General features: G+C 37.7%; 1 long non-coding RNA gene across 1 annotated transcript in view; it reads right to left on the minus strand.

Annotated features, from left to right (window-relative positions):
- The window catches only part of LOC116574458, a 52,864-nt gene extending 42,253 nt beyond the window's left edge, over positions 1-10,611 (minus strand). The window contains exons 1-2 of the long non-coding RNA XR_004279322.1: positions 10,471-10,611; positions 8,226-8,330 (exon numbers count right to left, since the gene is read on the minus strand). This is a non-coding gene — a long non-coding RNA (uncharacterized LOC116574458). The remainder of the gene's footprint in view (positions 1-8,225; positions 8,331-10,470) is intronic.
- Positions 10,612-12,124: the final 1,513 nt, after the last annotated feature.

A 12,124-nucleotide genomic window follows, 5' to 3' on the forward strand; every position in this document is an offset into this window, starting at 1 on the left:
GGTTCCGTGTCAAGGAGGAAACAACTGGCCACGTGTTGGATCTAATTGAATTTCTTTTCCTTCATTCTGCAGCAAAAGCGGGCACATTCTTAACTCAGATCACAGTGGTTTCGTTCTGTTTTCCATTTGGACATTTTCCCTGCCTCATAGATTTCCTTTCGAGTGTTTGGGTTCCAAAGGGCCTTTTGCGTTTGGGTGAGGTGAGTTCAGATCCTGCTGGTGTTCCTCAGCATTCAAAGAACACGAAGATCACCTCTGAGCTTTCAATGGAGGGTGAGGGAATATGCTTTTAAAATTGTAACGCTTATGCCTTTTTATAGGAGGGTCACATTTACAATTGAATAAAGCTCCTATATTTTTTTTTCATCATTAGACAAATATATTAAAAAGGACTAAAGATTTTTATTAAAGGCCAGTAGGGGAGAGATGGTACAGATTTTCCATTAGGCAGTTTCAAAGAATACGCTTCCGAGGGTGCATAAGAAAGACACTGGTCTGTCTGTTAAGTACCTCCTGTGCTTTCCTCATCAAACAGAAAACAGGCAGGTGTACTGAAGCCACACAGTGAATTCAGATGATCATTTCAACATACCCAGAGTCGAGGGTTTGGATGCCAGCAGCTGAAGCAAGCAGACTTTTCCTCCCTATAGGATCCAGATATGTGAAGCAAAACTTGGCTTTCTTTCATGGAATGGTATCTTGTGAGTTGTGGTTTTTTTCCTGATATGCTCAAGGGAAGAAAAATAGCTGAGCTTTGTAAAATGACAGCTCTGTATTTTTAAATGAGTTTGAAAAGCCGACTAAATTATGTATTTTATTGCCTCTGCGAGTATCATATTAAATGAATATTTTATTTTAAAGGCTTAAATAAATGAAAATAATTTTTGTAATGTTTGGTCTGTGTGAGTCTTTGTGACAACTGTCAAGATTTCTTCATTGTTCAATTGTAGAGATATAAATAAGGTGGGGTTTCTCTAATATTAGATTGTTCTCTGAGAAGTGCCTGAAAGAAACTCTTAATTAAATATTCTAATAATTGGGTCTCCCACAGATAGAGATTGAGGTTGTCCCCAAGCAAATCATACTGGGGGAACATTAATCAAAGACTTAAAAACAGTGTGACAATGACAACCATTTAAAATAATAATAAAAGTATTACATGTACTGGTAAATAAGACTACTATCACCTTTTATGAAAATTTTACATTTATATACATAGCGTAATGTATAAACATGAATATGAATATATATGGACATGTATATAGCGAGAGAGAGAACATAAGTATTTAGAGAGACACAGAGAAAGAGACTTCAATTACGGTAGCAGTACATTAAAAATCTCTCACCAACTGGATTGAAGAAATTCTGGATATGAGCCTCATCTGACTCCTCAAAGACATCACTCTGGTTGTCCCTCTAGGAAACTTGACTCCCTTCCAGCAGGAAACAATTTATCTTTCTTGGAATATTTGACAACCCATTGCCTCTCACGTGTTTGCCTCTTCAAAAACCACATTAGTGTAGCACGAGAGTCTTTATACTATGTTATGGATACTCCCGGGAGTTCTTGAAATTGTCCAAGGGGTATGCAGGCAAGGATAGGGAATCAGTTTCCATTTCTTCAATTTCCATATGTGTGCTTTCCCCAAACTCCCCTGCTTGAGATGCCCCAGGGCTGCACTTGCCTTAGGTTCCCCCTCTCCACCTCCTCTTTCTTGGCAGGGCTCTCCCCTTGAAAGGAAAAGCCTACTCTAGCCACCCCTCATCTACCTATGGTGGAGAGGCCCAGGGGAAAAGACAAGACTCAAGCACCAGCTACAGGAATAATTCAAAATAATAGTGTCTGTGAAAGGCTTCTTATCTTTTTAATTGATTACATACATATTTATTTAAGACTTTAGGAACAAAGGTTTTTTTCATTTTTTTTTGTTTGTATTTTTTTTATTTTTTTAATTACTTACCAGAATGCATTGCTTATGCACAACACCCAGCGCTCCATGCAATACATGCCCTCCACAATACCCACAGCCAGGCTGGCCCAACTTCCCAGCCCCCGCCCCTTCAAAGCCCTCAGATTGTTTTTCAGAGTCCATGGTCTCTCATGGTTCACCTTCCCTTCCAATTTCCCTCAACTCCCTTCTCCTCCCTAACTCCCCATGTCCTCCATGCTATTCCTTATGCTCCACAAATAAGTGAAACCATATGATAATTGACTCTCTCTGCTTGACTTATTTCACTCAGCATAATCTCTTCAGTCCCGTCCATGTTGCTACAAAAGTTGGGTATTCATCTTTTCTGATGGAGGCATAATACTCCATAGTGTATATGGACCACATCTTCCTTATCCATTCATCCGTTGAAGGGCATCTTGGTTCTTTCCACAGTTTGGCGACCGTGGCCATTGCTGCTATGAACATTGGGGTACAGATGGCCCTTCTTTTCACTACATCTGTATCTTTGGGGTAAATACCCAGTAGTGCAATTGCAGGGTCATAGGGAAGCTCTATTTTTAATAGGAACAGGGTATTTTTTTTTTACCTGGGTTGGAATATTTTAATATATAAACACTCTAGAGTGGGAGTGAAGAAAAATCTCCACGAACATGCTAGCATTTCCATCCCCAATGTTTTATACACACCCCCAAAAAAACCTCTCTCTTGAGGATAATCCAAACCCATATTGATATATTAGTTAGAATTAAAAAATGAAGTCAGATTTTTTTTTCTGACAAAAAGTCTGATTTGGCTGATTGGTTTAACAAGAGCCCCTGTTTTGCCAGTTAGGACATATGAAGGACAGCTTTTCATAAATTAGATGAGCTAAATCTGCAGCTCTAAGGTTTAAAAAAATATATTAAAAACATATAATAATACAAAAACCATATTTTTAAAATAATTGACCTAGAAAATATAAAGACTCTTAACAACCCAAAAATAAGAAGGTAAGTCAATTTTTTGAATGAGCAAAAAAAATTGAACAAACAGGCAAAGAATGACTGTAAAGCAAATAAGCACGTGGCCATGGCAAATGAATATAGGAAAAGATGCTCAACATCATTAATAGTTAGATAAATGCAATACCTCAATAAGGTACTACTTAAATACCCATAAAATAGCTAAAATGAAAAGTTAGTAACGATAGCAAGTACTGGTGAGAATATAAACAGTAACCCCCATAGATTGCAGCTGGTATGGTCACTTTCCAAACCAGTTTGCAGTTTCTTATAAAGTTGAGCATCCACTAACCATACAACAGCAAACTCACTCTTAGATATTTATGCATTTCCTAGAAGTAGAGCACAGTAAGACAGAGCTCAGGGGCCAGGAACTTGCAGCAGGCCTTGACTCTAAGAGGCACAAGGGAACATCTGGGGTGATGGAAATGCTCTAAATCACGACTTTGGTGGTGGTTACACAATTTCAAGCACTTGTCAAAATGCATAGAACGGTACATTTTAAATTGGTGCATTTTGTGCCATGTAAATTATACTATTAATAAAGCTGGCTAAAAATGTTATTGTCCAAGATGTAGCAAGGGAATTTACTACATTTTTCCTGACCCTCTGAGAACACCAAGTAAAATTTGGAGCCTCTAAGTGAAAGGGTAACAGGCTCTAAGAGCTGTCAGACAAGTCTACTAAAGCCTTTGTTCATATACTTCTTAGAAATTAAAAGCTCAAGTTCCAGAAACCTTTTGAGAGAAACAGGTATTTTCAATTCTTTTCTTGCAGCAAAACTGAAAAATATTCTCACTCAGTTGTCAACTCTTGCATTTAAAAAAAAAAAAAAAAAGTGTTTTGAGGATAGACCACTGTGACTTTTTGGCATTGAACTTGGAGGAAGTTCAAATTTGAGGGGCGATAGATACCAAAAGTCCTTCCATTGTCATCTACCTCTTTACGTGAAACAAGGTTGATCAGCACTTAAACCTAGAGAAACAAAGAAGGGGAACAAAATACATGATAAAACTTAGGCACAGAGAGTTAAGGAACTTTCTCCATATCACACAGGTGGCAAGTGTGGAACTTGGTTTGAACTTGAGAAATTTGGCTCTATTTCCTGTACTGTTGACCACAGTACTACACTAGATAATATTTGTCCACATACGTAGAATTTTTAATATTTCATAAATGTGTTACTTAGAATAAAACTCTACAGTGGAGATGGAATTGTAATATAAATTCAAGTAGGAAGACAAATAATGTGAAATTACCAAATATGAAAGCAGAACTTGTCCATTTTTTTTTAATTGGACAATGGGTATCATACCTATGAGGAATGAAGCTTAGATTAGATACATTAGATATATTTATAAGTGATGTGACAATTTAATTAAAATTTTCAGTATTTTCAAAATTGTATTTGTAACTATTGTCAGAAATTAAATTTGCATCTATTTAATGTTATTATGAGAAATGCCAAATGTCACCTAAAAATGTACAAGGTATACAGAGGTTTTAAAAATTATTTAGAGGTTATGCAATCTAGTTTGTTGTTTCTTTTTTGTTTTGTTTTTCTTTTTTGTTTGTTTGTTTTAAATTCTAGTGTTCTAACCTTCTCTTAACTTCCTAAGGATTGCATTTAAAAATCTGGTCAGGGGGCACCTGGGTGGCTCAGTGGGTTAAGCCTCTGCCTTTGGTTCAGGTCATAATCCCAGTCCCACATTGGGCTCTCTGCTCAGCAGGGAGTCTGCTTCCTCCTCTCTCTCTGCCTGCCTCTCTGCCTACTCTTGATCTCTGTCTGTGAAATAAATAAATAAAATCTTTTAAAAATAAATAAATAAATGAAAATCTGGTCAGTGGTATAGAGATGGTAGGGGAAGCTAAAGAATGATTGCCCTTTCTGGAAATAAAATACACAGACAAGCAAACACAACCATATGTCTCAACTATAAGCATTCCTAACTTCTAGACCTGGTGATTACTATAACTGGAGATGCCGTGGGTAAAAAGTCCCCCATACAAGCATCTGAGGAAGCAGTGATGGTGGACAAGAGAAGGCTAATGGTTGTAGGGAACCATCAAGACAGTTTCTTGATGTAAGTTTTGCTTGGGACACAAGGTGGCAAGTTCCATAAAAGCAATATAACATTCAATTTGCCATATCTTTTATCACAAAAGCAGCTCAATACATACTTGTGAAATTGAATACATTGGCCCTGAGTCAGATTATGAAAAATATTGTTCATTTTCAAGCCAAAAGAATCTTCCCCATAAACTTAAATCTGAAAGTAATAAATAGAAGTTGTAGATATAGGGAATAGGAAATATTTCTAAATTATTTTCAAGCAGTTATTCCCAAGTTATGTGTTATAATATTTCATTTTGTACCTGGCATGATCATAATTTTTGTTAATTCTCCCTAGGTTATTAAAATTTTTAAAGGATAATTACACTATTTATTATTTGCTATAACAAAAATGAAATCCTGCCGTATAGCAATCAGGTGGAATTGGAAGGATAGAAAACAAAGATCAAAGCTACATAATTCTAGCATGCAGTAGCCATTTTTAAAGCTTTTAGATACATATTTATTATGTTGGGTTTCCAACTGCCCATGGAGTCATCATTCAGACTATTCTTTGACTATTGAGTAAATACGCATTAGGTGTGATTTTAAGCATTCATTATTAATTCAGCCAACCAGAACAACCTATTAAGAGTAAGTCTACCTGGTTTATCAAGTAGATTCTTAGGAATGTACTTAAATGTTATATTTATTCATCAGACCTCACTAGAATCCCAATGTCATATATTCCTTATGTCAGAGACTTTTTTTTTTTAAGATTTTATTTATTTATTTGACAGACAGAGATCACAAGTAGGCAGTGAGGCAGGCAGAGAGAGAGAGGGAAGCAGGCTCCCCACTGAGCAGAGAGCCTAATACGGGCCTCCATCCCAGGACCCCGGGATCATGACCAGAGCTAAAGGCAGAGGCTTTAACCCACTGAGCCACCCAGGCGCCCCATGTCAGAGACTTTTAAGGTTCTGTGTCAAACGACGTTCTACAAAATGTTGAAGTGATAAAATAGGATTAAGTTTATAACCCAGGTGTTAATTCTCATGATATAAAAGGGGCCATGAATGACTCACCAACATTACAAAGAGCTTTGCTACCTTCTGGTGTCTAAATGCCCGATACATTGTCTTCCCACACTTCCAGCCCCCACCTCTCCAGTCACACTAGAAATGGTCTCTTTCTTCTTTGCCTGGGCATTCTCCTGTTAAACCTGAGAAATTTTCCTCAAACCAGTCATGCCTCCTGCAGGCCACTAGACAAGGTCCACTGTTTAAATCCAGATGCCCTTTGGGAGAATTCTCTATCTACTTAGAGCCTGAGGAGGTGAGAATAAAAGCCCTTGCCCACCATGAACCGACATCTTACATAACACTCATCACATCAACTAAGATGGTGAAAATCATTTAATTTTCAGACTTGATTATTTCCTTATTACTCTATCCTCTCACAGTTCTTGTGATCTGCACTATGATTCGGCACTTCCCAAAGACTTGTTTGGTTACTTTTCTTTCTCCTTCTCCAAGCCCCATCAAGAGTTAGGGTTTGATGAATATTCATTGAATAATGGTTATTTTAAAGTATTATAGATCTTTAGAAGATTCAGAGTGACTTCATTCCTTTTCCATACCACCTGGCAAAAGACTTCTTACTTCTGTGTTTCAAAACCGCTAGTCCCACAACATATTATTTCATGACTAATAAAATATACCTTGGCTCCGCACATAGGTATCACTAGCCCACTTAACAGTTATACCTCCTTGTTTATACCCAGTGTTTCCTGGATCAACAAACAAGCATTTATCTACAGCGGATATCTCACACTTAACTAAATTACAAAATCCTTAGAAGGACCTAGAAGAAATTACTGTAGCTACCAAAGGGCAAACTGACTGATTATGCATTTCATGTGCCTAATTAGTACAAACAAGATCCTGATATTTATGGGGAAGATGTCGTGCATGAGAGACAATACTATCTTTGTAAAGGCAAGATACATATTTGCAAAGGAGAGAGCTTTTGATCATAACTTTAGTATGTGTTGTTGTCTCCTGACAGTTCCTTCCTGTTGTTTATGACATTCTGCTCTGACAATTCAGAAAAGGCCTGTCTTGTAGTTAAAATCTAGTCAGCAGCTTCCCTCTCAAAGTAATATCCCTTCAGTACCTAGTCCCTGCCCCACCTCTTCTGCAACTCCCTTTTTCAAGGACTTGAGCATTTTATAGACTTGTAAAGAAATTGTGCTCTATCTAACAATGACTATGTACATCCGTCATAATCCTGAAGTTCTGCTTGTTCCACGCTCCATCTTATCTCTATTTTATGACTCTATTTTATTGTCATTGGAATTACTGAATTGTAAACCTGAAGGGGGAAAATGTTCTGTTTAAAAAAATATATATATATCTTTTATATTATTTGGAGGTTGCACCCATGTTTTGAATCTTCATAACATATTACATATCAGTTCTTTAAAATGTCTACGATTATACGGCATGGCATTAGCATGTTCAACCTCCTTACACTCCTCCATCAATCCATACCTTCCATGAGGTCAGGGATGTCAAAACTCAAACTACGGAGCCTTAGCACCTAAAATAGCACTTAGCTCTTAATAGGTGCTCAACGATGTTTGTGAAATAAAAGTCTACAAAAATCTATTGCTGACAATATTGACATCGGAAGCTCTTCCTTTCCCCATTTCCTCCAATCACTCTGTTCCTTATGAGTCTTCTCTTCATATTTCTATGGTCCCCTATACCAGCTGTGGCCATCTCCAAAAATGTATTTCTTGGCTCTATGATCTTCAACTACACTAAATAAGTACTATGTCTCATTAAGTTAAATTAATGGCTCTAACATTACAGAGGTGAGGATTCTAATACCTATATTTCAAACCCTGAGCTCTAATTTGAGCTCCGGTCCTGTATCTCTAATAGCATGAAGGGCACAACCTCTTCAAAGTGAGGTCTGTGCTCTTCCTACTAAAGTTGATCCGTTCACCTAATCCCATTCTTTCTGTCAGTAGCATTCTCCAAGTCAGCCCCACTTGAGAATCTACCTTTCCCTTTACTTTCTCCCCTAGAGCCAATTAGTTGCAATGATAGGTTTAGTATTGATGCAAGAAACCTCCTAAACCTAGTTCCTCCTCTTCGGTTCCACCACCATATTTGAACACTGTCCTTAATTTTTTCATATCTGGACAATTACCTTAGCGTCTTGGTTTCCCTTCTTCCAGCTTCTTTTCCCTCCAAAACCCTGTCCATGCAACACTTGACAGCATGTCCAACAAGCAGGAGTCAAGCACTATTTGTTCTGTGAAGGGATGAATGGATGGATAATGGGTAAACGATCTATCAGAAAATATGCCTTAGGTATTTAGGTCATAATGGTCACCCCTGTCCTGATAGGTCTCAACTCAGTCTTCAAATCTATCTACAGTCTGACTCCAACTTTTGTCCACTGTGTCCAAACTACTGCACTTTCTCAAGTAGCTTTCTTTCCAGAATCGAGTTTCTCTAGCTCTGCAAGCACCCCTCCCTCTTTTCACACATGCAAGATTTGCCCTATTACCTCCTGAATAGGTGTCTAGAATGACTTGTGTCCCCCATTAGCCATCCATCTTCTCTGAATTCCCATAACACTCCATATACAACAGTAATAAATTTCGGCATTCTAATCTGCATTGACACTTCACTATTTCTTACACATTTGTCTTTTTCCCTCAGCTAGATTTCCATAATCCTGGAAGACGGACACTATGTCTTAAGGTCTTTGCTTGACTGACTACAATGATTTAAAGGATGAGGCATTTCTTTAACTCTCTACACACTTCATTTTACTTTTGTATAGTTCCTGTGAAGAATAAAAAAGAAAGAAAATGTAAAGCAGAACAAAATCTACACATAAAAGGCTCCTGAAAGGAGAGAAAACAGCACCTTCTACCCCAATTGATTAACAGGAAGCATATAACCCAAGAGAACCTTTATAAGTAGAGCTTTTTACATGCTTATATTTATAGCCAGGAAGAAGAGTGGACAAGTGAAAAATCAAAATTAGAAGCAGAACAATTTACTTTTTCATTATTACTTCCTAAAAAGCCAAAATTGACTTACTATTTTATCTGTGGTCAGGTTAAAATGGGAAAAAATATATATAAATCTATTTCTGTTCTTGTATAATACATGTGTAAAGACGTTTATTTAATTTAATGGCTTTCTATGTACTTAAGGACAACAAATATGTGCAACCTGTTTTTTAAAAGCATTCAGTAATAATAATGTCAAAAGAAAGACAATAAACAGAGATAGAAATCAGATATCAAAGAAAGCACCATAAAATTTTATTAAGGATGCTTGTTCCTGCAACTCAAAAGTTGAAAATGCTCTTATCAGATAAGTTTCAAAGATAAGAAGAATGACTGAAGAATCAAGTTTATTTTTTGACCCTCCAAAGTCTAGCGGGCATTTAGTAGAGTATTAAAAATAATAAAGGAAATAGCTCACATGTTTTGGCCTCAGGAAATACCCTGTTGTTTATGGAACTAATTCCCCAATCTTTATCCCCTGTTATTTCAGATAATTATTTCAGCATTCATTTGGCTTTGGAGCTTAATAATAAAATCAGAGTTTTTGAGGAAGGATCCCAACAAAAACATTAATACTTGAACAGAGCCACCCCGAGGCCATCCTGTGAGGTGAACTGTGTATATCTTCTCCTTCCTCTGCATTCTGCTGCCTCTTCCTGCCAGGTGCTCCCTGTGGGTCATTACAAATTTCTAGTCTTATCTTCTATCATTTTCCCAGCAGAAAACTTATTCTCCAGAAAGGTCAGTCCACTCAACATTTCACAATCCTTCTTCATAGCTACTTGATTCCACACCTCCATGTGAACCATTTCTGTCACCTCCAATATCTTCCTCTGGCCTCACTACCTATGTAGACTTCACCCATCCTTCAAGCCCCACTTCTGTGGAGTCTCCACCTCCATCAGATTAGAGTCCTCAGTAATGCCGCAGAGCTGTGGCATTCATGCAAGTGCTATATCTTTTCTCCTCAAGTAGGTGTGTTTGTCCTGGTGGAACGATACTGTGTTTTATATTGCAAGGGACAAGTGATTTGGGCCAAAAACATGGGCCTACCTGTTAAAATGCCTACCTATCCCTTTACATCTCGCCTCCACTCTCTTGTATGGGGTCCTCATGTTAAGTCTTCACATCTTGCTTATAGCCTTTCATTTTAGTTAGTGCGTGTATAGACATTTCTTGTGTCCCTGACAATGGAACCAGCTTCTTAAGAGCTGGGCTAGGTCCTATACTATATGAATTAACCACCAAGACAAGCAATATCATACATATTCCAAGAAATAAGAGGGCGCTCAGATATCTGTTTCATAAAGGCAACAGAGTGGTCTAGAGTTCAAAGAACTGGAATCAGATTATCACTGTGTTACTTACAGGCAGCAGCAGTGGGACACGGGCTTTGTTGTTTACCCTCCACCAACCTTAGCTGGTTCATCTGTGACATCTAGTATCGTCAGCTGTTTTCGGTACTGTTTTCAGTATCATCAAGGTTGTGGTGTTGCCAGCAGTCTCCTCTCAACCATAACCCAAAGAACGGTCATGTCTGTGGTGAGAGACAACTCTTCATGTAAGAAATCTTGACTGTCCCATTAACATCTCTGCAAAAATTCACTGGCTCTTATCACTATATTTTACTGACGTTTTTCTTCCAGACTCATAGAAGGAAAGTATGGGAAGGCAATAAAAATGAAAGGAAGGAAACATTTATAATGTATATGCTCACTCCTAAAACCCCAAACAAAGGATACTGCGAAAGTCTTTACTGTCAGATATCACTTTGTAATCGTTGATGAGCATCCGACCTTAGTTATGAACAATATGCTGGGTTCTGGAGATGATTTTATGGTTCAGCGCTGTCTTGGTCAAAGTCTTTAACCCATGACACTTGCTTCAGTGAAGAGGTTCAAAGCCACATTCAGTCATTTCAAACCTAACAACATTTGCTTGTTTTGTGCTATTGGAGTGTTTCTGCAGCGTAAAGGTACACTCAAAATGGATATGGGCAGCCAAGTGGCAGTCCTCCGGGATGCTAATATTTGCATGCCTGAGTGAATCTCTGATTCTCACATGCCAAAACAATTAAAGAAGCAGGAGTGGGCTAAAAAATGTCAGAATTTTTTTTCTTTCTAAGTCATTGCCCACAGTTCCTATGCATAATTTGTTTTCCATTATACAGACTTGAACATCTTGTTTATCACCACTCAGATGGAGTGTTTCTATTTAGAAAAGTTTCTGAGTTTCTATGAATTGATTAAGAGTGGGATTACAGAATATAGAGTAGTAATTATTCAGTGTGTGTGACAAATGCTCATACCCAGGAGGTGAACTTACTCCTGAGCTCTCATTCATCTAAACATTCCTTAATTATTGAGCAAATGTGATATCCCAGGCAGTGTGCTAGGCATTGGGAGTAGTTCAATTGCTTTGCTTCAGGATCCTCTATATTGTCTTTTATATTTGCAATACTTAATTAAGATGACCTGATTAACAAATCAAAGAGTAACACACTGCCACTGGTGAAAATCAATCTGAACTGAAAGAAAAGAGTTTCAAATCAAACTTGCAACAATTTCAAATCAAACTTGCAACAATATGGTCAACTGAGCTTCCTGCCCATGGTCATTGAAGGGGTTCCATAAGAGCCCCTCTCTGCCATTCTCTAATCCTCCCCAACTTCCAAGACATCAACTGTATTACCTTCACTGAAGTCAGTTAGTCATAGCTTCTGGACCACAAAGGCATACTTGATTTACTCCTTTAAAACTTTTATTTCACTATTTTTTGCCATCATCCCCCTTCTAGGAAAACGTTCTTTCTACTCTATCTCTGCCAAATTGAGACTGCTTTTCTCAAATTCAAGCAACAGACTCATTTCTCCTATGAAATCCTATTATACATAGTTTCAGTCACAATGTCCACTTGAATAAAGTACATTCCAATCAATGTCATGCAATAGCCAGACTACTCGAAAATATAAATGTAAATATGCATTTACTACGCACCTTACACAGAGCAGCTGTATAATTAA

The sequence above is a fragment of the Mustela erminea genome, chromosome 15, assembly GCF_009829155.1.
Source record: "Mustela erminea isolate mMusErm1 chromosome 15, mMusErm1.Pri, whole genome shotgun sequence".
Lineage (NCBI taxonomy): Eukaryota > Metazoa > Chordata > Mammalia > Carnivora > Mustelidae > Mustela > Mustela erminea.